This window comes from Neophocaena asiaeorientalis, unplaced genomic scaffold (genome assembly GCF_003031525.2).
Source record: "Neophocaena asiaeorientalis asiaeorientalis breed wild unplaced genomic scaffold, Neophocaena_asiaeorientalis_V1.1 scaffold384, whole genome shotgun sequence".
Classification (NCBI taxonomy): domain Eukaryota; kingdom Metazoa; phylum Chordata; class Mammalia; order Artiodactyla; family Phocoenidae; genus Neophocaena; species Neophocaena asiaeorientalis.
The window spans coordinates 9,062-35,494 of NW_020174573.1; the positions used below are offsets into that span (position 1 = coordinate 9,062).

Here is a 26,433-nt window from a genome sequence, read left to right on the forward strand (position 1 = left end):
AGACCATATGACTGATTCATGCCATGGGTCCTGAATTATTGATACATATGCTTATGTATTATATTTTATAAGAGGTATCAAGGGATCACACCATCTGGAAAGAAGGCATCAATGACAGTATCTTATTCTCAGTAAATACTAGAATCCAGATAACTTAATAATTAAATCATTTTTCTTTTAATTAGGAGGTTCTGCCAAGGTAGGCAAAACTAAAAACTGGAAATAATTTGTTTCATCTTCCCAAATCCAAGACAGCATACTCTACTAGGAAGTTATTGCACATGGATTATACCAAATAAGACAATATTTTATTCTTAAGTGAAGACATTACTAATAGGTTTTATCAATAGTAATAGGATAATAATTTAAAGAGGAATTATATATATTATATATAATATATTGGGTTGGCCAAAAAGTTCATTTGGGTTTTTCTGAAGGTGGGAGAAGCAGTAGAGCAGTAGCCAGCATGGAATAGATAAGAGATTCACAGATGGAGAGGAAAGAGAAAGGTGAGAGAGGAACACCTACACTGACAAGAGGTGGGAAGTGGGAAAGACCCTTTCATCTAAGACAGCAGTACACAACATTTTTGGTACCAGGGACCAGTTTAATGGGAGACAATTTTTCCATGGACCAGGATGGGGGTGATGGTTTCAGGACAATTGAAACGCATTACATTTATTGTGCGCTTTATTTCTATTATTATTACATTGTAATATGTAATGAAATAATTATACGGCTCACCATAATGCAGAATAAGTGGGGGCCCTGAGCTTGTTTTCCTGCAACTAGATGGTCCCACCTAGGGGTGACGGGAGACAGTGACACCTGAAGTGTGTTGCTTATCTCCAGTCTACTCCGTAATATGCAGCTTAATTGTCACTTGCCACTCACAACAGGGTTTTGATATGAGTCTGAAAGCAATTGATTTATTATGGTCTCTGTGCAGTCAAACCCCTCTGCTAATGATAATATGTATTTGCAGCCGCTCGTCAGTGCTTAGCATCACGGCCTCAGCTCCACTTCAGATCATCAGGCATTAGATTCTCATAAGGAGTGGGCAACCTATATCCCTTGCACTCATAGTTCACAGTAGGGATCGCGCTCCTATGAGAATCTAATGCCGCTCCTGATCTGACAAGAGGTGGAGCTCAGATGGTAATGCAAGCGATAGGGAGTGGCTGTAAATACAGATGAAGCTTGCCTCGCTCGCCACTCACCTCCTGCTGTGCGGCCTGGCTCCTAACAGGCCACGGACCAATACCAGTCTGTGGCCTGCGGGATGGGGACCCCTGATCTAAGGGACAGAGCCTTTTTTTAACCACAAATAAATGATAGATTATTTAAAACCGAAAACTAGGCTTCCCTGGTGGCACAGTGGTTGAGAGTCCACCTGCCGATGCAGGGGACATGGGTTCATGCCCCGGTCCGTGAAGATCCCACGTGCCGCGGCGTGGCTAGGCCCGTGAGCCATGGCCACTGAGCCTGCGCGTCCGGAGCCTGTGCTCCGCAACGGGAGAGGTCACAACAGTGAGAGGCCCGCATACCGCAAAAAAAAAAAAAAAAACTACTGAAAAGACAAAGCTTATAATTTAGCTGATAAATGAATACAAAATATCTGTATTAAGAATTAAAGAGCTTGCAAATTGGAAAGATTTATATAATAAAATATATTCTACTACTTACTCATGTTAATATGCATTCAATAATATGCATTCAGCTCCTGATACATAAAACTAGATGTTTAGCTAGGAAAACAACATTGAAAAACAAATTAAGATCAGTTATAAAGATAAATTTCTTGATGGTAAATATTATGAAACTTTAAAAAGCAATTTTAAGTCCTAGAAAAATGAATAAAATAATATCTATCTTTTAAAACTAGCTGAAGTAACATAAGCTCTGACATGGCTAGTACAGAGTCTGGTAATACAGCAGGCTGTCAGTAAATACTTTCTTTGCTGCCCTCTATTCTTCCTTAAGAGAGGAAAGGTATTTCTTAAGAATAAGTTGGACTATTTAAATAATATATTAATTCTTCTAGATGCCTATGGATCATTTAATTGTAAATTATTTCTAGAAAAAGTCAAAGAACTTCTGAGAAGTATCCAGGAGATAATATGCACTGGGAGAATTTGACTGGCCTTTTCCTATGAGGAAGAAATCTATCATGTGATCACTAATCCAAGAATTAGGACCTGGTAAAGTAAGCCACTAACATTTTCCCAGCAATAATAGATAGAATACTATAGAGGAAAAGCATTTGTCTGACAGTCAGTACACAGGAACATTAGTCCTGGCTTTGCCACTGATTCCCTCTGTAAATTTGGGCAATTCCATGTATGTGCCTTGATGTCCTGATCTGAAACATGAGAGGGTTGAATTAAAAGACTTCCAAGTTTATCTTCCAGCTCCAAAACATTGCAGGTAATAATATCTTACTCTAACCATAGAAACCAAGGTCTGTTATAACAAATAGCTGACAAGCAAATTCTCTCAACTTCCTATTTTTCCATACAAAAAGACAGTGCTTCTAATTCTAGCTTGAAGGGAAATACCAGAAGTAAGAATGAACCACCAAGGATTATAGCTGTATCTCTAGAGCTTTTAAGGATGGACTTGGCCATTAAAACCTTTAAAAGTACCTTGGTGGGAAATGGGAGTTATCGTGTGTTTTTTAAACACAAGTTAAAAATTAGTATGGGTTTTTATGTCAGTTTAGTTTCCTTACTGCCATAGAAAAAAATCACAGTGTAATCTAACATTCTTATTTGTCTCAGCCACAAAGTTGCAGAAGAGAAATAATCTCTCAAATACATATTTATTCTGTTCAATCTAACTTCCTGAGAATCAGGTAGGTATATGGGGTAAGCAACTAACAATATTATTAGATAGTATCACTGTCACATTTCATTAAACATAAATACCCATACCCCACATTTCCTACTAGCTATTTTGGAAAACAGCTCAAAACTACCTACCCTTTCTTTCCTTGATTGCCTACTTTTCCTTAATTCATTCAAGGACTCAAGCTGACATTTCTCAGAAAGAATAAGATGTTAAAAATAAAATTAAAAGACTGGCAAAAACAATCTCTTAACACAAATTTGTGGTTTTAAAAGGCATTAGTAATTTGGTTTCCATGATTGATGAACCCCAGAAGACCACCAAATAACTGATGAACAGAACCAGTTTGAGAGGACAACAACTTTTCACCAGCTCCTGAAGGAAAGAGTTCCTACAAAAGTTTTCAGTTCTTTACTGAGAATCGGGGAAATGACTTAATGGCCATCTACAGAGCAGCAGAATCATTGAGACCATGTGTAACATAGATCAAAATTCCAGTATCTATGAAAATTATATATGCAGGGTTTAAATTTAAGTCAATTTTGAACACATTTTGCATAAAATAACGTCTCCATAAATGTTATTTTTTTAATTTTTTTGCGGTACACGGGCTTCTCACTGTTGTGGCCTCTCCCATTGCAGAGCACAGGCTCCGGACGTGCAGGCTCAGCGGCCATGCCCCACGGCCCCAGCCGCTCCGCGGCATGTGGGATCTTCCCGGACCGGGGCACGAACCACTGTCCCCTGCAACGGCAGGCGGACTCTCAACCACTGCGCCACCAGGGAAGCCCCATAAATGTTATTTTTATCAGTGCTCATATTACTACCTAATTGTCAAGGTAACAAAATACTTATAATCAATGGTTTTATTATCAGAAATGATTTATTATCAGAAACGTTTACAGCTTTCAGTATAAAGTACAAACTTTTCTGATGTTCAATGCTCTTCATCATTTCTTCCCATCAGATCTCTACAATTCTTAACCCACTGCCCAAGCTTCTCTAATGTACCAGGCTCATTCTTGTATCTAAACTTCTATTTTTTGTTTGTTGAACTACATAAATCTTACCCATAATTTAGTACCTACTTCAGTCTCATCTGTGAAGTTATTCCCAGCAACTTTATCCTACATACTTTTATGAACACCTGAAGAACATGTTGACTAAAATAGCCCCTTTTTTGTCCTTAACAAAGATTCAGGGAGAAAGATCTTGCATTCTAAACATTGCTTTTCCACTGTCTCATTATTTGTCTTTGATTGAGTCTCTGAATTTCTTTACGCCTCAGTTACCTCATCTGTTAGAAGAGGATTTTAGACCTGGTTCCAGGGTTAAGAAAAAGAATTCTTTTATTTATTCTCTGACCTTTAATATGCCACCAAATATACAATAACTACTTGAGGAAAGTAGAAATGACTATAACGAAAGTGTATTTGTTTTCTATTGCTCATGTAAAAAAATTGAACAGACAGAGCTTTAAAACAACACAAATTTATTATCTTGGTTTCTGTAGGTCAGAAGTCTGACACAAGACTTTGAATAAGGAATAGAATAAGGATGTCAGAAGGGCTGTATTCCTTACTCAAGGATCTGGGAAGAAATCCACTTTCAAGATCATTCAGGTTTATATTTGAATCAAGTTTTTGCAGCTATAGGACTGAGTTCCCCATACTTTTGCCAGGCTTACAGTTAGTGGTTGCCCTTAGCTCCCAATGGCCTCTGTTCAGTCCCCACACATGGTCTCCTATATCTCAAAACCAGCAACAGAGCTTCAAATCCTTATCCTTGGAATATCTCTGACTTTTTCTGAGTCATCTCTTTCGCCTTCTTCTTTCTCTACATCCTCTGACAATTCTGCTTTCACCATATTCTTTTAAGGACTCGTGTGATTGCATTGAGCTCAACAAGATAATCCAGGATATTCTCCTTATTTTAAGATTAGCTGATTAGTAACCTTAATTATATGTTCAAATACCTTCACAGCAAAACCTATATTGTTTGAAGAACCAGGAGACAGGAATCTTGGGGGAAAATCTTATGTGCAAAAATTCAAGAAATTAGCATAGCAATTCCAGCAATACAAAAAAAGGGTAATATATCATGACCAACCAGAGTGTATCCAGGAAATGTAAGGTCAGATCAATTTTCCAAAGTCAATAAATATATCTCACCATATCAACAGATTAAAAACACAACAAAAACATATGATCATCTCAAAAGACAGAAAAAGCATTTGTCAAAATTCAGCAGCTATTTGATTTAAAAGAAAAAATCTTTAGTAAATCAGAAATTTAACAATATACTAGCAACTAAAAGTCAGATCTTGGGTTCTAAATACCATTCTCTAATAAGAAAAACCAGAGCTCTTGGAGATATAGTTGCATCTAGGACTGTAGTAGGAAATATACACAATGATCCTGGAGCATCTCGTAGCTCCAGAAAATAAGAAAGTGCTTAGAAAAACAAAAGACAAACTAAAAAACACAATCTTGGAGACATAGGAGCACATAAAAGTTTCCAGTGGCCAAAGCTAGAAAAAATTGAGTAATAAAAGAAATAAAGTAGTATTGTCCTTATAAAAAGGAGAAATTTGGACATAGAAACGTGCATAGAGGGAAGATGTCAAGTGACAGAGAAGATGGCAATCTACAAGCCAAGGAGAAAGGCATAGAATAGATATTTTTCCTTCACAGCCCCCAGAGAGAACAATCTCTGCCTACAACTTGATTCTTACTTCCAGCCTCCAGGACTCTGTGACAATAAATTTCTGTTGTTTAAGCCACCTAGTCTGTAGTATTTTGTTATGGCAGCCATAGCAAATTAACACAGACTTTGGTATCAGGAAGTGGGGCTCTGTTGTAACAAACATAAAAATGTAGAATTGGGTAATGAGCAGAGGCTGGGAGAATTTTTAGGTGCATGCTATAAAAAGCCTCGATTTCCTTGAAGGAACTGTTGGTAGAAATATGGATGTTAATGGCAATTCTGGTGAGAGCTCAGAAAGAAAAGAGAACTGTAGAGAAAGCTTCTATCATCTTAGGGAATACATATATTGTCATTAACAGAATGTTTCTAGAAATATAAATGTTAAGGGTGCTTCTGGTGAGATCTCAGATGAAAATGAGGAAGATGTTATTGGAAACGGGAAGAAAAGTGATCTTTGTTATAAAGTAGCAGAGAAATTGTATGAATTGTGTTCTGTTGGATCTGGAAGGTGGAACTTGAAAGCAATTAACTTGGGTATTTAGCTGAGATTTCTAAACAGAGTGTTGAAGGAGAAACCTGATTTCTGCTTGCAATCTACAGTAAGATGGGGGGGGGAATTATTAAGCAAAAATGAAAATTCTCAGCCTATCCAGATAAAGTGCTCTGGAAACAGGGCCAAGGCTGAGGCTGGACAACTAAAGAGTTATAAGCCTGTGACTCATGGATCCAATCAACCATCTTAGCAGAAGCAAGGAATAGATATTTGGTTATTCAGAAAATATACATGGAAGACCTTCTTGTTCAATGGCTTGGACTCCCATGAACTGCACAAGGGGCTAACAAAGTTTTTGAGAATGTTATACCAATATAAACATTGTCAGCCTAAATTAAGTAAACAGAGATGGGACAAAATAAAGGAAGAATGACTTTGAGGACACAGCTACAGATGCAGGGCCTGGTGGGGCTGCCACTGCCACTCCATGCAAGAAGGTGCAGGCTGAGTGGGTGGGACTGCTGTTCAGAGACAAGGGGTGGGGTTGCCACCTGGTGGGCCCAGATGACAGAGCATAGAGCCAAAAAGAATTATTCTCAAGCCTTAAAATCTAATTGAATTGTCCCTGTTAGGTTTCTGACTTGTTTGGTACCTTCTGAGCCCTTTCTTCCTTCTGATATCTCCCTTTTGGAAGGTGAATGTCTATCCTATGTCTGTCCCACCATTCCATTTTTGGAAACAGATAATTTGTTGTCTGGTTTCACAGAGTCACAGTTGGAGAGGCATTTTGCCTCAAGATAAATAATTCCCAGAGTCTCACCCACAGCCAATTTAGATGAGGTTTAGATGAGATACTGGGGTTAGAGTTGATGCTGAAATGGAATAAGACTTTTGGGGATGTTGAGATGGGGGTGAATGTGAGAAACTAGAATTTAGTGGGAGGGTCAGAAGGCAGAGTGTTATGTGTTGAACTCTGTCCCCTCTACCAAAATTCATATGTTGAAGCCCTAACACTCAGTGCTTTAAAATACGGTCTTGTTTGAAGGTGGAGTCTTTATAAAGGTAATAAAGTTTAAATGAGGTCAGTTATGGGAATTCCCTGGCAGTCCAGTGGTTAGGAATCCACACTTTCACTGCTGAGGGCACAGGTTCAATACCTGGTCGGGGAACTAAGACCCCACAAGCCATGCAGCGTGGCCAAAGGAAAAAAAAAAGTAAATGAGGTCAGTTAGGGTGGGCTCTAACCCAATATGACTAACATCCATATAAAAGGAGGAAATTTGGACACAGGGACGTGTATACAGATAAGATAATGTGAAGGGACATATAGAGAAGGCCATCTATAAACCAAGAAGGCAGGTATAGAATAGATCATTCTCTCACTCTCTCACAGCCTTCAAACAGAACAAACTGTGCTGACACTTGGATTTTAGACTACCAGCCTCTAGAACTGTGAAAAAATGCATTTATATTATTTAATCCAACCAGCTTGTGGTACTTTGTTATAACAGCCCTAGCAAACTAATATAATAAACCTGTAGTAAAACCCAAAATTATAAAATATTTTAGAAGAACACATAGGAGAAAAACTTGTGACCTTGGATTATGCAAAGATTTCTTAGATAAAATTAATAAATATAATTCTTTAAAAAAATCATAGACTGGGATCAAGGTGGCAAAGTAAGAGGATATGGAGCTCACCTCCCCTCACAAATACATCAAAAATACATCTACATGTGGAATAGTTCTCACTGGAAACTGACAGAAAGACTCTTGTGCAATGAACACTGTAAGAAAGGACATATTTAACTGGGCATAATGGGAGGAAACAATCGGGTTGGGGCCAGTGCCCCTGGGAGGGGACTCAGAGGAAAAGGGAGATTACATGGGCGGACATCTGCCCTGGGGAGTTAGTAGTTCAAGCCACAGATTCGATGCCCCAGTTCTGTCCTACATAAGGGAGAAAAGCACCCTTGGCTGGTTGGAGGACCACTGGAACTAATAGAAGGGCTTTGGGAAGCCTGGACTGTACTCCTGAGGAGCACAAGCATGCAGGCTTGCCCCCAGGGGCAAGTGCATCCCAGCCTGAGCTAAGCATCTCAGCCTGAGCTGAGCGAACACTCTGGCCCCACTCCATAACACAGCACAGCACTGGATCTGGGGCAAACATGACCAGGGAAAAGATTTGATCATGGACACAGAGGAGACCCAGACACAAGGTGGAGCCTGGGTGGGGCAGCAGTGGCCATTATTGGTACTTACTCAAGCAGTGACTCAGAAGCAGCCCAGATCTCTGACAGCAGCTTCTCCAACACAGCTATCCCCTGGATACAAGCCAAGAGGCCATGTGGGCCTCTCATGAACTGCAGAGCAATTCTAAAACAGGGTGCTGGCAGCAAAGGCTGGAAGCAGTGATTGGCTGCAAGGGACAAAGGAGACTTGCACCTTATGCTGCGTCTGAGTGGAGCAAGGGAAACAATTGTGGGTGCCTCCACAGGCAGCGCACTGGATGTCAGTCAATGACCAACATGAGCCAAAAGACACACAAGTCCCACTTGCCTCAGCACTCCCCTTCTCTAGGGCAAGGGTCTCAGTACAAGAAGAGGGAAAACACACACTTAAAGGTACAGAATCATCTCAGGCCTGACACTCAGGGCTTCTGCTCCAGCAATGTGGGATCAGACCTCACTCCTGATAAGGCGGTGACAGCCAGTGACCAGAGGGGAAGTGCCACCTAAACACTGGCACCAGCTCTAGCTACTCCATCTCCAGCTCCACCCCCTACCAAGGTGAGAGCTTCCAGCACACACTGAGGAAAGATGTGACTTGAGGCCACATCAAATTCAACTCTTCCACCAAGGCCATTGGGCACACACAGTCTGTATAGGGATGATCCCACATAAGGTTGCTCCTTCAAGACAGCAATAGGTAACTGTTTCAAGTGAAATCATAGAGGCAGAGAAAGTTAACCAAAATGAAAAGGCACAGGAACTACTCTCAAATGAAAGAGCAAGAGAAAAACCTTAAAAAAATAATGAAACAAATAAATAATCTATCAGATAAAACATTCAAACCACTGGTAATAAAAAAGTTAACTGAATTAGGGAAAAGATTTCATATACATAGGGAACACTTCAATAAGGAACTAGAAAATATAAAAATGGCCCAATCAGAAATGAATAATTTGACAGCTGAAATTAAAAAAAGCATACTAGAAGGAATGAATAGCAGACTAAGTGATAAAGCAGAATGGATAAATGATCTGGAAGATAGAATAATGGAAACCACCAAACCAGTATAGGAAAAAGAAAAACAAATGTTAAATAATGAAAATGATTTAAGAGATCTGTGTAAAAACATTAAGCATACCAATATTTGCATTATAGGTTTGCCACAGGGGCTACTGCCTCACCACAATCCCCAGTTTGAGCTGAGTGAACACCCAGGCCTTGCTCACTCCATGCCACAAACAAAATGAAAACAATCTATGATATCTTTGGGATAACATTAAACATGCCAAAATTCACATTATAGTGGTCCCAGAAAGAGAAGAGAGAGAAAAGGGGGTCAAGAATGTATTAGAAGAAATTATGGCTGAAAACATCCTGAGCCTGAAGAAAGAAACATATATCCAGGTACAGGAAGCAAAGAGGTTCCCAAACAAGATGAACCAAAACAGACCCCACACCAAAACATATCATAATTAAAATAGCAAAATGATAGACAGAGAATTCTAAAGACAGCAAGAGAAAAACAAAGAGTCATATACAATACCCCCATAAGGCTATTAGTTGATTTCTCTGCAGACACTTTGCAGACCAGAAGGGAGAGGCACAATATATTCAAAGTGCATAAAGGGAAAAACCTATAACCTAGGATACATTATCCAGCAAGATTATCAATTCAAATTGAAGAAGAGATAAAGAACTTCTCAGAAAAGCAAAAACTAAAAGAGTTCATCAATACTAAACCTACCCTAAAATAAATGTTGAAGGGTCTTCTCTAACTGAAGAAGTAGGAAACTATAGGAAAGGGAAAATCCCACTAGAAAAGGCTATATAGTAAGGACTGCGTATCAACCACTTAAATAAACCAGTATGGAGACTAAAAGACAATAAATTGTAAAATCAACTAGAATGACAATAAACAGTGAAGGGATAAACATGAAGATGTAGAATACGACATCAAAAATACAAAATGTGCTCTCCCAGAAGGCACTGTGACTGAGAGGATGCCGGGAAGGAAGGCTTTCTCCTGCAGATTCCAGTTCCTCATAGCTGATCTGCTACTGCTTTTCCCTGGGTACTGGGTCAGAAATGACCTTCAAGATGGTGGAGGAGTAAGATGTAGAGATCACCTTTCTCCCAACAAATACATCAAAAATACATCTACATGTAGAACAATTCCTACAGAACACCTACCAAATGCTGGCAGAAGACCTCAGACTTCCCAAAAGGCAAGAACATCCCCACATACTTGGGTAGAGCAAAAGAAAAAAGAAAAAACAGAGACAAAATAATAGGGATGGGACCTGCACAAGTGGGAAGGAGCTGTGAAGGAGAAAAGGTTTCCACACACTAGGAAGCCCCTTTGCAGGCGGAAGCTGTGGGTGGCGGAGCGGGGAAGCTTCGGAGCCGCAGAGGAGAGCACAGCAACAGGGATGTGGAGGGCAAAGTGGAGGGATTCCCACACAGAGGATCAGAGCCAACCAACACTCACCAGCCCGAGAGGCTTGTCTGCTCACCTGCTGGGGCGGGTGGGGCTGGGAGCTGAGGGGGAATATGGCAGAAGAGTAAGACGTGGAGATCAGCTTCCTCCACACAGATACACCAGAAATACATCTACACATAGAACAACTCCTACAGAACACCTACTGAACGCTGGCAGAAGACCTCAGACTTCCCAAAAGGCAAGAAACTCCCTACGTACCTGGGTAGGGCAAAAGAAAAAAGAAAAAACAGAGACAAAAGAAAAGGGATCAAACCTGCACCTCTGGGAGGGAGCTGTGAAGGAGGAAAATTTTCCACACACTAGGGAGCCCCTTCACAGTTGGTGATGGGGGTGGGCAGGGTTAAGCTTCAGAGTCACGGGGGAGAGCATAGCAACAGGGATACAGAAGGCAAAGTGAAGAGATTCCAGCAAAAAAATCAGTGCTGACCAGCACTCACCAACCTGAGATGCTTGTCTGCTCACCCACCAGGGCAGGTGGGGACTGGGAGCTGAGGCTCTGGCTTCAGATGTCAGATCTCAGGGAGAGGACTAGGGTTGGCTGTGTGAAGACAGCCTGAAGTGGGCTAGTGCACCACAGCTAGCCAGGAGGGAGTCAGGAAAAAAGTCTGGACCTGCCAAAGAGGCAACAGACCATTGTTTTGAGGTGTGCGAGGACAGGGGCTTCCTGCTCCGTGTGCCCACAGAAGGCAGAGCATTGCCTAAGTGAGCTCCAGAAATGGGCTTGAGCCACAGCTATCAGCTTGGAACCCAGAGATGGGCCTGAGATGTTAAGGTTGTTGCACAGCTTCCAACAATCCTGTGTGCAAGGGCAGGTTACTACTCACACACACCCCTGGGAGCCTGTGTAGCATGCCACTGTCAAGGTCCTGTGATCCAAGGACAACTTCCCCAGGAGAACATATGGCACACCTCAGGCTGTTGCAATGTCATGCAAGCCTCTGCACCACAGGCTCACATCGCATTACAATTATGACTACCGTACCCCTCCCTCTCCATGGCCTGAGTTGGCAAAAGAGCGCTAATCAGCTGCTACTTTAACCCCCTCTGGTCTGCAAGGGGAACAGATGCCTTAGGGTAGCCTACATGCAGAAGCAGGGCCAAAACCCAAGCTGAACCCCAGGAGATGTGTGAACAAAGAACAGAGAGAGAAATTTCTCTGTGCACCTCAGGAGCAGCAGAATAAATCCACACAGTCAAGTTGATAAACCTGCATCTGTGGAATACCTGAATAGACAATGAATGTTCCCAAAATTGAGGTGATGGACTTTGGGAGCAACTGTAGAATTGGGGTTTTCTTTCTGCATCTGATTTGTTTCTGGTTGTATGTTTACTTACTTTAGTTTTTAGTGCTTGTTATCATTGGTGGATTTGTTTATTCGTTTGGTTACTCTCTTCCTTTTCTTTTTCTTCTTTACTTTTTATTTTTTTCATTTTTTCTCTTTTTATGAGTATGTATGTGTATGTTTCTTTGTGTGATTTTGTCTCCTTATGTTTGGTTTTACCATTTATCCTAGGGGTCTGTCTCTTTGTGGGGTTTTTTGTTTTTGTTTTTTCTTCCTTTTCTTCTGAGCCATGTGTCTGGCAGGGTTTTGGTGCCCCGGCCAGGTGTCAGACCTGAGCCTCCAAGGTGGGAGAGCTGAGTCCAGAACATAGGCCCACCAGAGACATCCTGGCTCCACGTAATATCAATCAGTGAGAGATCTCCTAGAGATCTCTGACTCAACACTAAGATCCAGCTCCACCCAATGGACAGCAAGCTCCAGTGCTGGGTGGCCCATGCCAAACAACTAGCAACACAGGAACATAAACCCACACATTAGCAGAGAGGATGCCAAAAGTCATACTAAGTTCACAGACACCTCAAAATATACCACTGGACATGGTCCTTCCCAGCAGGATAACAAGATCCAGCCCCACAACAAGAACACAGGCACCAGTCTCCCCCACCAGGAAGCCTACACAAGCCACTGAAACAACCTTACCCACTGGGGGCAGACGTAACGACTGGAACTATGAAGCTGCAGCCTGTGAAAAGGAGACACAAACACAGTAAGTCAAGCAAAATGGGAAGACAGAGAAATATACAGCAGATGAAAGAGCAAAGTAAAAACCCACCAGACCAAACAAATGAAGAGGAAATAAGAAGTCTACCTGAAAAAGAATGCAGAGTAATGATAGTAAAGATAATCCAAAATCTTGAAAACAGAATAGAGAAAATACAAGAAACGTTTAACAAGGACTTAGAAGACTTAAAGAGCAAACGGACAATGATGAACAACACAATACATGAAATTAAAAATACTCTAGAAGGAATCGAAAGAGGAATAACTAAGGCAGAAGAACAGATAAGTTACCTGGAAGATAAAGTATTGGAAATAACTGCCACAGAGCAGAATAAAGAAAAAATAATGAAAAGAATTGAGGACAGTTTCAGAGACCTCTGGGACAACGTTAAATGCACCAACATTCGAATTATAGGGGTCGCAGAAGAAGAAGAAAAAAACAAAGGGTCTAAGAAAATACTTGAAGAGATTATAGTTGAAAACTTCCCTAACATGGGAAAGGAAATAGTCAGTGAATTCCAGGAAGCACAGAGAATCCCACATAGGATAAATCCAAGGAGAAACACGCCAAGACACACAGTAATCAAACTAACATAAATTAAATACAAAGACAAAATATTAAAAGCAGCAAGGGAAAAACAACAAATAACATACAAGGCAGTCCCCATAAGGTTAACAGATGATCTTTCATCAGAAATTCTGCAAGCCAGAAGGGACTGGCAGGACATATTTAAAGTGATGAAAGCGAAAAACCTACAACCAAGATTTCTCTATCCAGCAAGGATATCATTCAGATTCAACGGAGAAATTAAAACATTTACAAACAAGCAAAAGTTAAGAGAATTCAGCACCACCAAACCAGCCTTACAACAAATGCTAAAGGAACTTCACTAGGCAGGAAACACAAGGGAAGGAAAAGACTTACAATAACAAACCCAAAACAATTAAGAAAACGGTAATAGGAACATGCATATCAATAATTACCTTAAATGTAAATGGATTAAATTCTCCAAGCAGAAGACAAAGACTGGCTGAATGGATACAAAAATAAGACCTGTACATACACTGCCTACAAGAGACCAACTTCAGACCTAGGGACACATACAGGCTGAAAGTGAGGGGATGGAAAAAGATATTCCATGCAAATGGAAATTAAAAGAAACCTGGAGTAGCAATACTCATATCAGACAAAACAGACTTTAAAATAAACACTATTATAAGATACAAAGAAGGACACTACATAACAATCAAGGGTTCAATCCAAGAATAAGATATACCAATTATAAATATTTATACACCCAATATAGGAGCACCTGAGTACATAAGCCAAATGCTAACAGCCAAAAAAGGGGAAATTGACAATAACACAATCATAGTAGGGGATTTAACTCCCCACTTTCACCAATGGGCAGATTATCCAAAATGAAAATAAAAAAGGAAACACAAGCATTAAAGGACACATTAGTCCAGATGCACTTAATTGATATTTAAAGGACATTCCAACCAAAAACAACAGAATACACATTCTTCTCAAGTGCTCATGGAACATTCTCCAGGATAGATCATATCTTGGGTCACAAATCAAGCTTTGGTAAATTTAAGAAAATTGAAATCATATCAAGTACCTTTTCCGACCACAATGCTATGAGACTAGATATCAATTACAGGAAAAGATCTGTAAAAAATACAAACACATGGAGCCTAAAAAATACACTACTAAATAACTAAGATATCAGTGAATAAATCAAAGAGGAAATCAAGAAGTACCTAGAAACAAATAACAAAGAAAATAGGATGACCCAAAATCAATGGGATGACCCAGAAGCAGTTCTAAGAGGGAAGTTTATAGCAATTACAATCCTACCTCAAGAAGCAAGAAATATCTCAAATAAACAACCTAACCTTACACCTAAAGCACGTAGAGAAAGAAGAACAATAACAACAACAACCAAAAAAAACCAGAGTTAGTAAAGAAATCATAAAGATCAGATCAGAAAAAAATAAAAAGGAAATGAAGAAAACAATAGCAAAGATCAATAAAACCAAAAGCTGATTCTTTGAGAAGATAAACAAAACTGATAAAACATTAGCTACACTCATCAAGAAAAAACGGGAGAAGACTCAAATCAATAGAATTAGAAATGAAAAAGGTAAAGTAACAACTGACACTGCAGAAATACAAAGGATCATGAGAGACTACTACAAGCAACTATATGCCAATAAAATGGAAAACCTGGAAGAAATGGACAAATTCTTAGAAAAGTACAAGCCTCAAAGACTGAACCAGGAAGAAATAGAAAATATGAACAGGCCAACAAAAGCACTGAAATTGAAACTGTGATTAAAAATCTTCCAACTAACAAAATCCCAGGACAGATGGATTCAAAGGTGAATTCTATCAAACATTTAGAGAAGTGCTAACACCTATCCTTCTCAAACTCTTCCAAAATATAGCAGAGCGAGAAACACTCCCAAACTCATCTACAAGGTCACCATCACCCTAATACCAAAACCAGACAAAGATGTCACAGAAAAAGAAAACTACAGATCAATATGACTGATGAAATAGATGCAAAAATCCTCAATAAACTACTAGCAAAAAGACTCCAACAGCACATTAAAAGGATCATACACCATGATCAAGTTGGGTTTATCCCAGGAGTGCAAGGATTCTTCAATATATGCAAGTAAATCTATGTGATACACCATATTAACAAACTGAAGGATAAAAACCATATGATAATCTCAATAGATGCAGGAAAAGTTTTTGACAAAATTCAGCACCATTTATGATTAAAAACTATCCAGAAAGTGGGCATAGAGGGAACCTACCTCAACATAATAAAGATCAAATATGACAAACCCACAGCCAATGTTGCTCTCAATGGTGAAAAATTGAAACCATTTCCTCTAAGATTAGGAAAAAGACAAGGTGACCCACTCTCACCACTATTATCCAACATAGTTTTGGAAGTTTTAGTGACAGCAATCAGAGAAGAAAAATAAACCAAAGGAATCCAAATCAGAAAAGAAGTAAAACCGTCACTGTTTGCAGATGACATGACACTATACATAGAAAATCATAAAGGTGCTACCAGAAAACTACTAGAGCTAATTAATGCATTTGGTAAAGTAGCAGGATACAAAATTAATGAACAGAAATCTCTTGCATTCCTATACACTAACGACAAGAAATCTGAAAGAGAAATTAAAGAAACACTCCTATTTATCATTGCAACAAAAAGAATAAAATACCTAGGAATAAACCTACCTAAGGAGTCAAAAGACCTGTAAGCAGAAAACTATAAGACAGTGATCAATGAAATTAAAGGTGATACAAACAGATGGAAAGATATACCATGTTCTTGGATTGGAAGAATCAACATTGTGAAAATGACTATACTACCCAAAGCAATCTACAGATTCAATGAAGAACTAGAACAAAAAATTTCACAATTTGTATGGAAACACAAAAGACCTCAAATAGCCAAAGCAATCTTGAGAAAGAAAAATGGAGCTGGAGGAATGAGGTTCCCTAGCTTCAGACTATCCTACAAAGCTACATTAACCAAGACAGTATGATCCTGGCACAGAAACAGAAATATAGATCACTGGAAAAGTATAGAAAGCTCAGAGATAAACCCACACATGGATGATCACCTTAAATTTGACAAAGGAGACAAGAATATACAATGGAGAAAAGACAGCCTCTTCAACAAGTGGTGCTGGGAAAATTGGACAGCTACATGGGAAAGAATGAAATTAGAACACTTCCTGGCACCATACACAAAAATGTACTCAAAATGGATTAAAGGCCTAAATGTAAGGTCAGACACTGTAAAATTCTTAGAGGAAAACATACCCAGAACACTTTGTGACATAAATCACAGCAAGATCCTTTTTGACCCACCTCCTAGAGAAATGGAAATAAAAACAAAAATAAATAAATGGTACCTAATGAGACCTAAAATCTTTGCACAGTAAAGAAAACCATAAACAAGACGAAAATACAACCCTCAGAATGGGAAAAAATATTTGCAAATAAAGCAACTGACAAAGGATTAATCTCCAAAATATACAAGCAGCTCATGCAGCTCAATATCAATAAAAACCCAGCCCAACCCAAACATAGGCAGAAGACCTAAATAGACATTTCTCCAAAGAAGATATACATATTGCCATCAAACAGATGAGAGGACGCTCGACATCACTAATCATTAAAGAAATGCAAATCAAAACTACAATGCAGTATCACCTCACACCATTCAGAATTGCTATCATCAAAAAATCTACAAACAATAAATGTTGGAGAGGGTGTGGAGAAAAGGGAACCCTTTTGCACTCTTGGTGGGAATGTAAATTGATACAGCCACTATGGAGAACAGTATGGAAGTTCCTTAAAAAACTAAAAATAGAACTACCATTTGACCTAGCAATTCCACTACTGGGCATATACCCTGAGATAACAATAATTCAAAAAGAGACAGGTACCACAGTGTTCATTGCAGCACTGTTTATAATAACGAGGACATGAAAGCAACCTAAATGTCCATAGACAAGTGAATGGATAAAGAAGATGTGACACATATATACAATGGAATATTACTCAGCCATAAAAAGAAACGAAATTGAATTATTTGTTGTTAGGTGGATGTACCTATAGTCTGTCATATAAAGTGAAGTTGGTCAGAAAGAGAAATAAATTTCGTATGTTAACACATGTATATATGGAATCCAAAAAAAAAAGTTTCTGACAAATCTAGGCACAGGACAGAAATAAAGACACAGATGTAGAGAATGCACTTTAGTACACAGGGAAGGCCAAGTGTATGCTGGGATGAAGTAAGAGAGTAGCTTTGACATGTATACACTAACAAATGTAAAATAGATAGCTAGTGGGAAGCAGCTACATAGCTCAGGGAGATCAGCTTTGTGACCACCTAGAGGGGTGGGATAGGGAGTGTGGGAGGGAGACTCAAGAGGGAGGGTATATGGGGAGATATATATATATATATATACATATATATATATATGTATATATATATATATATGCATACATATAGCTGATTCACTCTCTTATACAGCAGCAAGTAACACAACATTATAAAGCAATTATACCCCAATAAAGATGTAAAAAGAACACAAAATATGAGTTGGGAGAGTAAAAAATGTAGATCTTTTATAATGTGTTTGAACTTAAAAGAGTACCAATTTAAAACAAGTGGATATAATTGTGTGTCAACATATATGGACTCCATGGCAACCACAAATCAGGAACACACAATGGATACACAAAAACAAAAATAAATGAACTCAAGCATACCATTAAGGAAAATCATCAAACCACAAGGAAAGAAACAAAAAGAAGAATTAAACAAGGAAGAACTACAAAATGAACACTAATGCAAGTAATAAAATGGCAATAAGGCATACCTATCAATAATTACTTTAAATTTCAATGGACTAAATGCATCAATCAAAAGACATAGGGTGGCTGATTGGATGAAAAAAAACACCAGGACCATCTCTATGCTGCCTACAAGAGAAGCAGTTCAGAAGTAAAGACACACACAGACTGAAAGTGATGCGATGGAAAATGATATTTCATGCAAATGGAAATGACTAGGAAGTGGAGTTAGCAATACTCATTTCAGACAAAATAGACTTTAACCCAAAGAAATATAGTGAAAGACAAAGAAGGGCATTATACCATGATAAGGAGATTAGTACAAGAAGAGAATATCACAATTGTTAACACATATGTACCCAATACAGGAGAACCTAAATATACAAAGTAAATACTAAGAGACATTAAAGGATAAACTGACAATAGTGCAATAATATTAGGGGACTTTAACATCTCACTTCCATCAATGGACAGATCATCCACACAGAAGATCAATATGGCCACAGTGACCTTAAATGACACTATAGACTATTTGGACTTAATAGAGAGCTACAGTATATTCCATCCAAACACAGCAGAATACATATTCTTTTCCAGTACACATGGACCATTCTCCAGTATAGAGCACATGCTAGACCATAAAACAAGCCTCAACGAATTTAATAGGACAGAAATTATATCAAGCATATTTTCTGAGCACAAAAGGATGAAACTGGAAAACACCTGCATAAAGAAAAATGGAAAAACAAATGAACACATGGATACTGAACAACATGCTAGTTAAAAACCAATGGGTCAATGAAGAAATCAAAGAAGAAATCAGAAAATACCAGGAGACAAATGAAAATGGAAACACAACATTCCTAAATCTCTGGGATGCAGCAAAAGCTCTTCTAAGAGGGAAATTTATAGCAATATAGGCTTTAATCAAGAAAGAATAAAAATCTCAGATAAAGAACCTAACCTACCACCTGAAAGAATTAGAAAAATTATGACAAAGAAAGATCAAAGTCAGCAGAAGGAAGGAAATAATCAAGTTCATAGAGGAATTAAATAAAATAGAGAGTAAATAATAGAAAAGAGCAATGAAACCAAAAGGCAGTTTTTTGAAAAGATAATCAAAATAGATTAAACCTTTACCCAGGTTCACCAGGAAGAAATGAGAGAACCCAAATTAACAAAATAAGAAATAAAAGATGAAAAATAATTAACAATACCACAGAGATACAAAAAATCATAAGTGAATACTATGAACAGTTATATGCCAGCAAATTGAACAACTTAGAAAAAATGGAAAAATTCTAGAAACATACAACATGCCAAGACTGAATCAAGAGAAAACAGACAATTTGAACAGTCAAATTACTAGTAGTGAAATTGAATTTTTAATAAAAAATACTCCTAGCAAACAAAAGTCATGACTGGACAGCTTCACAGGGGAATTCTACCAAATATAGAAAGGAGAGATAATATCTTTCTCAAATTATTCCAAAAAATTTAAGAGGATGAAACACACCTAAATTCATTATATGAAGCTACCATTACCCTGATACTAAAACAAACAAAAACACTACAATAAATAGAACTACAAGCCAATATCTTTGATTAATATAGAGGCAAAAATTCTCAACAAAATATTTGCAAACTGAATTCAACAACGTATAAAAATGGTCACAAAACATGATCCATGTTGGATTTATTCATGGGACTCAAGGATGTTTCAACGTTCACAAATCAATCAATGTGACACAGTAACAAAAGGAAGGATAAAAGTCACATTAGCAGATGTAGAAAATGCATTTGACAAAATCCAACATCCATTCATGATAAAAACTCTCATCAAAGTGGTTATACAGGGAACATATCTTAACACAATAAAGGCCATTTATGAAAACTCACAGCTAACATCATTGTCAATGGTGAAAAGCTGAAATCCTTTCCTCCATATTCAGAAACAAGACAAGGTGAGAAGTAGTATTCTCACCACTTCTTTTTAACATAGTATTGGAAGTCCTAGCTACAGCAATCAGACAAGAAAAAGAAATAAAAGGCATCCAAATTGGACATGAAGAAGTAAAACTGTTACTATTTGAAGATGACAGTATACTATACGTAGAAAACAATGAAGTCTCCACTGTAAAACACTAGAATTAATAAATAAATTCAGTAGACTTGCAGGATACAAGATTAATATACAGAAATCTGTGGCTTTTCTATACACTAATAATGAACTATCAGGGAGAGAGAATGTAAAAAAAAATCCAATTTAAAATCACATCTAAAAGAATAAAATGTCTATGAATAAACTTAACCAAATAGGTGAAAGGCCTATACTCTGAAAATTATAAAATACTGATGAAAGAATTCGAGGATGATACAAAGAAATGGAAAGGTATCCTATGCTATTACTTTGGAAGAATTAATATTTTTAAAATGGCCCTACTACCCAAAGCAATTTACAGATTTAATGAAGTCCCTGCCAAAATACCCATGATATTTTTCACAGAACTAGAACAAATAATCCTAAATTTCATATGGAACCACAAAAGACCATGAATTTACCAAAATAATCTTGAGAAAAAGAACAAAGCTGAAGGTATCACCCTCCCTGACTTCGGACTATACTACAAAGCTACAGTAATCAAAAAAGCATGGTACTGGCACAAAAATACACACAAAGATCAATGGAACAGGATAGCAAGCCCAGAAATAAACCATGCACTTATGGTCAATTCATATATGACAAAGGAGCTAAGGAAATAAAATGGAGAAAACACAGTCACTTCAACAAGTGGTGCTGAGAAAACTGGACAGCTACATGTAAAACAATGATATTAGAACATTTACTCACACCAAACACAAAAACAAACTCAAAATGGATTAAAGACCTAAATGTAAGACCTGAAACTATAAAATTCCTAGAAGAAAACATAGGAGGAACAGTCTTTGAAATAAATTGGAGAAATATTTTTTTGGATCTGTCCCCTAAGGCAAAAGAAATAAAAGCAAAAAATAAACAAAGGAGACCTAGTTAAAATTAAAAGCTTTTACACAGCAAAGGGAACCATCAACAAAATGAAAAAACAACCTATGGGACAGGAGAAAATATTTACAAATAATATGTCCAACAAGTTTTAATATCCAAAATATATAAACAGTTCATACAACTTAATACATTCTATTATATATTTATTAGTTTTTTTTCATATTTCTTAAACCAATATTTGTCTCAACAGAAAGCCAGGAAACTTTTCTGTAATATCTAATACTTTCCTCAGATTTCAGGAATGAAAAGTATGTGGTGTATTTATATCCATTGATATGGTTTTCAAAACTACACTGAGAATGCTATCTTTTCATTTTCTCATTAAGGTATACTTTTTAAAAAATTATTTGTTTTATATATTGGCTGCATTGGGTCTTCATTGCTGCATGCAGGCTTCCTCTAGTTGTGGATAGCAGGGGCTACTCTGTTGCAGTGTGTGGGCTTCTCAGAGCACAGGCTCAGTAGTTGTGGCACACGGACTTAGTTGCTCCATGGCATGTGGGATCTTCCTGGACCAGGGATCAAACCCCTGCTCCCTGCATTGGCAGGCAGATTCTTAACCACTGCACCACCAGGGAAGTCCCTCATTAAGGTATACTTTCATCTATCAATCTATAATTACCATTTTACAAATATGATTCAAGTCATAAATTACTTTCTTCTTTTTCTAGATAAAGAAAACTACAATTCCAAACTAGGAAAATGACAATTTTTAAACTGCAAAAAATAAACTTTTAAAATGAGGATAAACTTTTTTTTTAACCAACTTTGTGATTTTTTTATTGATGGACGACAACTTTAGACTCTAGGTATCACTAGCTGTGTACAATTAGAGATGTAGCATCGTAGAGGAGCAGGCAGCAGAATTAAACAGCAGACATAGGGCAATGTCAATCTTCATTATTTTGCCTATTTTTCATTATGTGTACACAGAAGCATGAATGCAATTTGAAATCTCTTAATGGTAATAAAGTTACAATCACTCATCTATATGGCTAACATCTTAGCTCCAATATTTCACTTGCAATGTGCACATAAGCAGCTTCTCATCACACAATTGTTAGTCAATTTTTCCTATTAGGAAACAGCAACTTAATTTTTGTGTTTATTTATCTTTTGAAGTAAAAACTATTTCTTCTCAGATAATAGCTCATTTTTATCATTTATCAAAAAATTAAATGGTGGGGGAGGAAAGTGTGATGTATTAAAAAATTTACTTTTTAAGGAAAGATAAAATTCATTTCAACAAATTTAAAAGTGTTGTTACTGGTGCAGGATCTATTCTACTGTACAGTTAGATGGAGAACAGGCATTATTTCAGAAATATGTGTTTTTTTCCCGTAAAATTTCTTTTTTTTTTCATCTTTACTGGAGTACAATCGCTTTACAATGGTGTGTTAGTTTCTCCTTCATAACAAAGTGAATTCTCCACACCCTCTCCAGCACTTATTGTTTGTAGATGTTTAATGATGGCAATTTTGACCACTGTGAGCTGATACCTCTTTGTGGTTTTGATTCGCATTTCTCTAATGATTAGTGATGTTGAGCATCCTTTCATATGTGAACTCAAAATGGACTAAAGACCTAAATGTAAGGCCAGACACTGTAAAACTCTTAGAGGAAAACATAGGCAAAACACTCTATGCCATAAATCACAGCAAGATCCTTTTGGACCCACCTCCTAGAGAAATGGAAATAAAAACAAAAATAAACAAATGGGACCTAATGAAACTTCAAAGCTTTTGCACAACAAAGGAAAGCATAAATAAGACGAAAAGACAACCCTCAGAATGGGAAAAAATATTTGCAAATGAAGCAACTGACAAAGGCTTAATCTCCAATATATACAAGCAGCTCATATAGCTCTATATTAAAAAAACAACCCAGTCCAAAAATGGGTGGAAAACCTAAATAGACATTTCTCCAAAAAGATATACAGATTGTGTATTTTGTTAAGTCAAGTGACAATCTATTTCAATCAAATGATTTTGATTTGGAAATTAGAAGTTAACAAACTATGTTGTGCACAAACTCCAAGGCGTCTCCTTTCATTCTAGCCTATTTTTGCAACAGGGAGAAAGAGTTTCTCTCTAAAGAATCACTGAAGATAGGAGGGAAGTCGGTGAGACTTGGTGCTCAATAAGCAGTGTTGGGCACAGACAGTGACAGCTACAGCAGGTCCACATGGCAGTAATACAAGAAGTAGGCTGTGCACTCAGTTGTGGGCTTCAACACTTGGTATTTGTTAATCACCTTGACCATCTGGTCGTTGATGTGCAGTCAGCCATTCAGACTAACCTGGAAGACATCCATGTTGTAGTGGTCACCAGTGTTGTTGCTGCTGTGGTGGTAGACCACTGCAAATAGCCTATAGGCTCTGTGACATTTAAAATTCTTATTTTTTAACCCCTGGAGAAAGCATTTCTTTATTAATTTACAAGTCTACAGGATATCCAATATTTTTTATAAGCTTCTGACTTCCACCAGTCTTCTCGTAAACAAACCATTTCAGGTACAACACGAGAAAAAGAGGGAGTTTTTCCAGAGTAACTCTTCAACTGATCTCAACCTCTTGTTTGTTTTTGGTGGTATAACCCTGGACAGATTCTCTTGTCACCAAGCTTTCCAACGCATCCTGGACGGTGTGTATCTTGTCCAACTGGATATCCAGCTGCAACGTGAAGAACGGCTGCAGGGTGGCAGACACTTCTGAACTCTGCTGGTAAACCACAGACCTGATGTGTTCACCAAAAATGCCAGTGATTGGGGTCTGGACAAAATCCGCCTGGTGAATGAACAAGGTTTTATTTCAGGGGCCAACTTGCTCCCATTAGTCCTCATTTCATTTGCCTGGTTCTTCCTGCTTGTCTTTGTTCACTGAGTGGTTTTTGGGTCCATTGGAAATAGTAAGTTTTTCATTATTTGCTGAGAGAAGTTTCTTTAGGTTCAGCATTTCCTCATAAAGTCCATTTAGAATGAAGCCTAAGTACTCCTCAGCATCTTTTTGGTGACCCTTTTCAGAAAGGCTCGACTTGATAACTGTCAGGAGTCTATAAGTATACGTTGGTTCAAAGGCAGCTCCAGGGCGGATATCCCTCATGATCCCCAAGAGCTTGTCTGGGTTTTGGAGGCACTGGCATATTAGTAAACTTATTCATTAGCCGAACAAAGCTATCTATCATGGGTGTAGATATACAAGGCCTCTGCACTTTTGAATACAGAGGAATGAACTTCATCAGGTGATACATCAGAGGGCAAGCAACCAATGCCTGGAGTGTAGCATTAATGTAGCCCCAGTTTCCTTTATTGATCAGCCCGCGGGGTTGCGATGACACTGGTTTATGAATCAAGGTTACGTTCTCCAGTAACTCTGCAATCTTTATGGCTACAGGATCCTCTGAAACTGGAACCAGCCCTTCCTTGACTTCAACCTGCTTTTCGGAGACCAGGGTAGAAGTGGTGGGAGGGGAATACTTAGTTTCCATGGAAACCACAGACAAGGAGGGAGAGGGGAGGGGAGGGAGTAGGAGGAAGAGGGCTTAGAATCCTGAAAAAGACTGACCCACGATTTTGCAGGCCAACTGGTGGGAGCAGGGCCTACCACAGAGGCCCGGGCATCTGCAGGAGGGGAGGTGCTCTTAGCTTTCTCAGGGTCCATGTCTGAGCTTGCACAGTGTGCAACTCCACCCTGCTGGCAGCTGTGCCCTCAACCAAGGATTCAAGTATTTGTGCATTGGCACCTCCAAGGTTCTCAGTAGTATCAGTCCCAACCTAAGGCTGAGCCACAGCTGTCCTCAAAAGGGTGTCCATGGCAGTCTCTGTGTGGTAGCAAGATTATCCAATGTCAGCCCCATGGCAGGCAGCCCTCGTGCTGCCCCTGCAGTCCTGGCCTTCTGATGAAGGCTCTAGGAAAGAACCACTAGGCACAGCATCACTGCTGAAGTCCGTGGCATCCTGAGGGCTGCCACAAGTTCTGGGTGTCCCTGACAGGGACACATCACCCATCAACTTTGCATCCTCTGCGCTTACACTGTTCTGGACTCTGGGATTGACGTGGCCATTGACCAAGACTTCTGTGGAAGTATACACTCGCTGCCATCTTTCAAGTAACTCTACCCAGGTGGACTGTTTTTGTTTTCTTTTTACGCTCCCTTTGTCCAAGACCACCCAAGATGTCATCATTTTCTAAAACTTCCACCTCCACATTAGTGCTGCCATCCAGAGCAAATGCAGAGCCTGGGTACTGGTAGTTGGTGGAGCTACAGTTCACTTCTGTATCTATGTCATCAGGGATCTTTTGGAAAGCTGTGCAAATAAGGATAAATTCAGGGGCCTAAGGATTCAATGTGCTTGAAATACTGTATGTAGTTGGGAGTTCTCAGCAAAGTGTCAGTGTGTTCAGTTACTTCATTAACACCGAATTCAATTCTCTAATAGTCTTCTCCATTAGGTAGTTCATCAGCAGCTTGTGCACCAGGCAGAACTGCTCCACTACATAGACGATGCTCAACCGAAGAGCAAGGAGTCACAAAGAACTAATGGAATTCATCAGAGCTAAAATCTCCAAAAATATACTGTGGGTTGCGGAGGGCCATGGAGGCCTGTTTCAATGAGTCTTGGTGCTCAACTGACTCCTCACGCTGCTTCCCTTCTAAATCAAATTTTGATTTGTATATATTCTCACTAAATTGTTATAGAACAAAAGAAACATTTGCATGCAATAAGTATTTATGGAATAAATGAAGAGGGGGAAGAGGATGGAAAAGCATTAAAGGAAGACAAGTGGAAATCAAGGATGTTCACAAGAGAGTAGAGTTCTATAATTTTATAGACACAAAAGAACTAAGGTACATTTTATTGCACCCATTCATTTTGAAATAAGCACCGAGTCTCTAGATGTTAACATTTCCCTTTTTTCAATGCATCCTCTATATTAAATACTTGTTCAAAAGACAAAAGTATAATTCTGTCCTTGAGACTGAAAAACAACAACAAAAACAGCATCAGCAGCAGCAGCACACTCTCCCATGGAAATAAGCTCTTTTCCATTTGAAAGAACTTAATATTATGATCCTCAATAATGAAAGGAATCTGCATTGTATATTGCAGTAAAAATAACAAAGCTGTAATGAAGATCTTC

The 26,433-nt window shown here is 38.5% G+C and overlaps 1 pseudogene; it reads right to left on the bottom strand.

Annotated features, from left to right (window-relative positions):
• Window positions 1-23,462: 23,462 nt before the first annotated feature.
• On the bottom strand, window positions 23,463-25,897 carry LOC112408411 (ubiquitin carboxyl-terminal hydrolase 10-like; annotated as a pseudogene).
• Between the last annotated feature and the right edge of the window lie 536 nt (window positions 25,898-26,433).